This window comes from Astyanax mexicanus, chromosome 13 (genome assembly GCF_023375975.1).
Source record: "Astyanax mexicanus isolate ESR-SI-001 chromosome 13, AstMex3_surface, whole genome shotgun sequence".
NCBI lineage: Eukaryota > Metazoa > Chordata > Actinopteri > Characiformes > Acestrorhamphidae > Astyanax > Astyanax mexicanus.
Genome location: NC_064420.1, coordinates 5,990,668 through 5,996,641, shown reverse-complemented (window position 1 = coordinate 5,996,641; position 5,974 = coordinate 5,990,668).

The window sequence follows — 5,974 nt, the reverse complement described above, 5'->3', positions numbered from 1 at the left end:
CCTGTTCTCTCTTATTTTCCCCATTTTTTTGGGGGGTAGCCCCGCCTTCTGATAATAAATCCAACACTGTTTTTAATATATTTTTTAATATCCGTTATTAAACACTTTATAATAATTGCCTTAAATATATTGTTTCCATTGTATGTAAGGCAACTATTATTCCCTTAAATACATTGGTTTTCATTGGCTGTAAGCCATAATTGTCTGTAAGCCATAAGCCAGAAATAAAAATTTAAAATAGATATCTCTGTATATAGTATATGAGTTTCACATTTTGAACTGAATTAATGAAATAAAGTAAATTTTCAATATTATTCTTTAGAGATTAAATGATTTTTTAGGATTAGGATTTTTTTTTAATGGAAAAGAAGAGGACAACACACCCCTAACAGTACCACTGAAGCACACTAGGGGGCTGCAGTCCACCGGTTGAAAACAGAACATTTCAAAGGGCCCATATTTCACTTTTTTTCTGTATTTCACTAATTTATATATATTTACTATAAATAGGAAGGACTACAGTCATGAAAAATTTAGTTATATGTTTAATAACTAAATATTATTTAGTTATTAGGCAACTAAGTAACAGGCAACACAACGTAAAATATAATTCAAATATTCATTCTTTCAGCTAATTATATTTATTTATATAGCGTATAGCAGACACGGCTGTTTATAACTGCTAAGATATTAAAAGACTCAAATAAATAGATTTAATTCGACAAGAAAATCCATAAGAACCAATTTAGGGCGTTTATTTTAACCAACTAGCAAATAATTAAGCTGAACTGCACAGTTTAATCTGATATATTGGCTAGATAACACAAATTACCACAGCTATGAACAAACCCTGTCACTGCTCCATGCTGTTTACACAAGCGGTGTGTGTGCAGCGTTTCAGTGTTTTGTGTTAAAGCAGCTTCACGCTGCACAGATATACATGCTATATACTATATTTACTTTCTTTCAGACAGCTCTGACCAATCAGAGAAGACTATGTGCTCGTGCCGTTTATCGGTGCGTATTATAAGATAATAATCGTTTGTTTGGATTATTTCTTTAAGGGTTTTTTGCTGTTCTAAATAAAGCTTGCTTAACATGAGTAAGTAATGTATCATGTGATATGGCCAATTTATTTTATAAGCAATTTTTCACATGCACCTTCTGTACATGCCTTTTTATTTAATTTAATAAAATACACAACATATACCTTGTGTCATTTTAAATGAATCTTTAGAAAGTTGTAGGGAAAAGATGTGTTAACACTGATGAGAGTTACATAAAGTTAATATATGACTCCATACTGTGTAGAATTAACTTTATTAACTCTTGTTGTTAAATTTATTTAACCCTGTCAGTTTTACTGTGTGGTGATAACATTATCATCCGTCCACTAGAGGGCAGCATTGTTTCATACAGACCCCTGATCATGTTCTGTTTGTAGATTAAAATATACAATAGAGCTGTTAGTTTATCATTAGATTTATTACATTAAATTACGGATTAGATCAGACTGGATTATTTTTTATATTTGTAGTATCTTAATCATGTAGTAATGAAGTGGAGCATTTAGGTGCTCTTATCTGGGGGGCTGTTAACTTGTGTTTTCTTAAGCTGGTAACTCTGATTAACTTATCCTGTATAACAGAGGTAGCTCTTGCTCTTCCTTTCCTGGAGCAGTCCTGATGAGAGCCAGTTTCATCATAACATTTTTGATGGTCTTTTTTGACTGCACTTGAGGATGCATCTATACAGTGTTGAGTTAAATCTAAAATATACACTGTGTGTATACTCTATTAATCCTTTGCGTACTAAAAAAACGTAAACAAGAATTTCCTGGCCAACTTGTCATCTTGGGATAACTCCTTTAGGAAATGCCCTTTTAAGAAAGTAACCTTGGACTTCATCCATGACAATTACAATCACAATCTTTATACTGTTTTATATTCAAGGGACACGACCTTGCACTCCTCTACTTTTCATTTGAGGATGCCTCAAAGATGCTCAGTAGGGTTTAGGTCTGGAGACATGCTTGGCCAGTCCACAACCTTTACCCTCTGATCAGTACCAATACCAGTACCAATCAGTACCAATGGCGTGTTTAAATTGTGAATCTGCTAATAAAAGAAAGCATTCAGAAAAATGAGTCGATCAGGAAAAGCACCGTATCTGCATCAACCCGTGAATTAGTATTCATGGCCCCGCCCACCTCGGCTCGTGACCACCCACAGGCAGAGCTGAAGCCGGGCAGCTACACCGTCTCGTTAGACAGGAGCTAACAGCGCTAGGAACAGCATTGCAGATTGTTCCTGTGTTATTTGTGCAAATAACCCAAATAACATCAGTTTTTTATGCTTTGCCAAGTAATTCAGAGCTAAGGAACAAATGGTTAGAATTTGTCTGTGGAGGAACACCATCAGTAAAGTACAACTGAGATAGGTAGGAGGATGTTTAAAACAGTTCCGTTTACACAAGTTACTTTCTGGACCTGGACTACCCACCTCTGTGTGTAACTGTAGGTTCACATAGGATCTCTGGTGGATTTTTCATGTTTTGCAGAGACTCTAAGGCTGAACTGCATTTAGCAGTTTTTAGTTTAAAAAAAGCAGTTTTAGTATAAAAAAGTTTTTGTTTTAAAACGTTTCTAACTATTGTCTGTCTTGCTAGTGTCCCAGTGCTGTCAGCCAATCAAAGACATGTTTGCATGTACGAATATTCATGAGCAAGAGCCGAAATCCTATTGTTTCCCCCCCCCCCCCCACTCATTCACAGGACTAAAACAGCTTTATACCACATGAATGGAGCATTTTTTTTCCCCACAAAAAACAGCTCACATGGCCTTTATTCATACTAACCCTTGTAAAAAAAAAAAAGTAGTGTATTTATATCTAATAATAGTGTACTTGAAATATATGTGGAACAATTAAAGTATACTTTTTCTACTTTTTCACAAGCTTAATCTGTATTTCAATCTACTTTTTTATTTGGTTGTGCTGATTTAGATTTTTGGTGATGTACTTAGTGAAAATATATGCTTAGTATTATTTTATGAAACTGTGCTTTTAATGATAAAACTATACTTTTACTAAATGAGTCAACAGGAGTTAATATTTCTGCAATAAAACAGTACTTCGGTCAAATTTGCTACAAAACAATAATTTTGTGAATTTTGTGAAAGTGATGTTAAATCTTTGTTTTAATCGCACTTTTAATATGTTTTTTTTTATGTTCGGTTGGACAAAGCTCCCATAAATATACTTAAATTGTATTAAATAGTGGCGAAAATAACAAACGACTGAGTACTGAGTATGTATTTAGTGCAAATTTATATCATTTTAATTACAACTAAGTAGTAAATAAGTGGTTCCAAAATTAGTGGTTCCAAAATAACATAACTTAAGTACAGACCTATTTCAGCACATACCTGTCAAGTCTCCCGTTTTGGCCGGGAAACTACCGTATTTTACTCCTCTTTCCCGCCGTCCTCCTGTATTAGTATTTTCCCGTAAATTTCCCGTATTATATTAAGATTAAAAAATATATATTATTGAGGAGACAGGGCACTGACTGCTCTGTGTCTCTTAACCAATCGTGGAGCCGGTTCAAGGAGAAAGTCCCGCCTTTCAGGAGAAACAGCCAATCAGCTTGCAAAGGAGGGTCAGCGTGGGGAAGCCCCCCGTCGCTGTGAGTTCAGGCAGCTAGTCGGAGCTGCTGATGTTAAAACATATCTGGATATACAGCGATTTTTCTAAAAGAAAGGTAACGGTAGGCTAATCATTGAAACTGTGATGAGATTTTTCTAATAGCTGCTTAAAAATACTCGTCTCCGAAATAAAACACACAGATTAAAACTTTTAAAATAAAAAAATTACAGCTTGTGTTTAACTAGAAATGTGGAGAGGACCGAAATTAACTGAACTGATCAGTAGTGTTCAAAAGAAAGTATTATTTAAAAGTTATTAATTGTGTAGGCCACTTAGGACTAATTTTTACTGATGGAATATGTGTGGTCCATTGCCTTTTAGTAAAAGCTCATAATACTATTTTTAGGTCACCTACAGTCATTTTGCAGAATTTGTGCACCCTTTGTTCAATTTTAAATCTATTAAATAAATAAAAAAATATATAATATAAAAGAGTGCATTTAAAGGCAAAAAATAAATGAAATCTTAACTTTTTTTTTTTAAATATATAGAAAAGGGTTTTTAATTTGGCTGTATTAAAAGAATGACATATGTAGGAATGTCCACAACATTTCAGATTCTGATAATCTAATTGTAATGTGTAAGTGGTTCACATGTGGTTATTTTAGATTTTTTGTAAACCTGCCTTAAAATGTAAGGGATACTGAACCTTCGTTGGGCTGGTGGGACGACTTTAAGCGGACGGAGGAAAATATCCCTTATTTTTAAATCTAAAACTTGACAGGTATGTTTCAGCATGATTTAAGTATGCTTTTTTTTCACAAGGGAAAGACCACAACTAGACTTTTTAAAATGAATAAAAAACGATGGAATTAAACCTTTCAATTTTTTTTTGCAGATTAATCAATTGGATTAAAGCTTTAATAATATTAGCAGCACTAATTATTGGTTTAAATATTTTTTTTAAAGTAAAGCTCTATGTTTGAATCTATTTAGTCATGTGTATCGATTGTGTCTCTCTCCTCTCAGGCCTTTACTTAAAAACACTCAGGCCTTTTGACCTCTCTCACCAGTCCAGCGCTCCGGCTGATCCTGGGTTTATTTACAATCCGGACCCCCGCTGCAATCGACCGACCCCTCTCTCCGCTCGTCCATCCATCTATCACCTTAATGCTCCTCTCAGACTGATTCAGCCCTCAAACACTGAATAATGGAGCTCTGTGATACAATCAGTGACGAGCTGTGAACCAGCACACTCAGCGCTCTACACAAATAAACCAGCGCCACTACCTTTCAATACGGCCATTCACAACCCAGACGGGAGGTGCTCCAAATACAATTGGAATTGGGGCGGTCTGGTGAAAACGTGTGTCTTGGCAGAGGCGGAGAGGATAATTCCGCGTAGCCTATCTCTCTGCCTGAATGTAACTTTAAGAGGGGCTTGCTGAGGGAAAACATTTTCGCAATTAACTAAACCGCTGGTCTATGTCCATACAAAACTTGATTGTGACTGCAGTTTAAATAACTCACATTTTTCATTTCATTATCAGCAGCATTACTGGCTCATGCTTTGACTAGTCACATAAAAAACAAGGACTAAAATAAATGATCAATAGATGGCCCGCGAGGTATTTTAGAAATAGAATGAAAGTTGTCCCGCTGTTAAGCAGGTTTTTATAATGTGAGATTCAAAGTTTGAGCGCTCTGTGTCAGAATGGGGAAAAGAGTCTAAAGGCGACGAGAGTGAAGTTTTAGCAAAGAAAAACGGGCCAAAGAGTCTTAAAGCGTAGAGGGTGCGCATTTCTAGAGCAGAAAAAGGGCAAATGAGTCTAAAAGTTGCCGTAATTAAGGAGTTTATTATTAAGAGGCATCATGAAATGAAACATCAATTTGAAAAATCTTAGTTTACACAACACTGTCAAAGATAGATAAAGATAGTAAGTCAAGTAAAATGGTGTGTAAATGAAAGTACTACCCTGAGATATTATAATACAGTTAATATAAAATAAATCATGACTTTATTTATGATTAATCACAGATTATTGTTGTGATTAATACAATGAATTTTTAAGTGACTGAAACCACTAATATAAATTTCATTAATTTTGTGTGTTTATGGGGGTCCCATTTATAGTGTAGCCTAGGGGCCCCGAAACACCGTAATCCACCACTGTGTGTGTATGTACATACACTCCCTCCAAAAGTACTGAAACAATAAGATCAATCAAATTATTTCTGCTGTAAACTAAATAAAAAAACATTTGCGTTTGACATTAAAAGATGAATATTACAGTTTTTATTTCCAGGTATATACATCTGGATTTGAACTC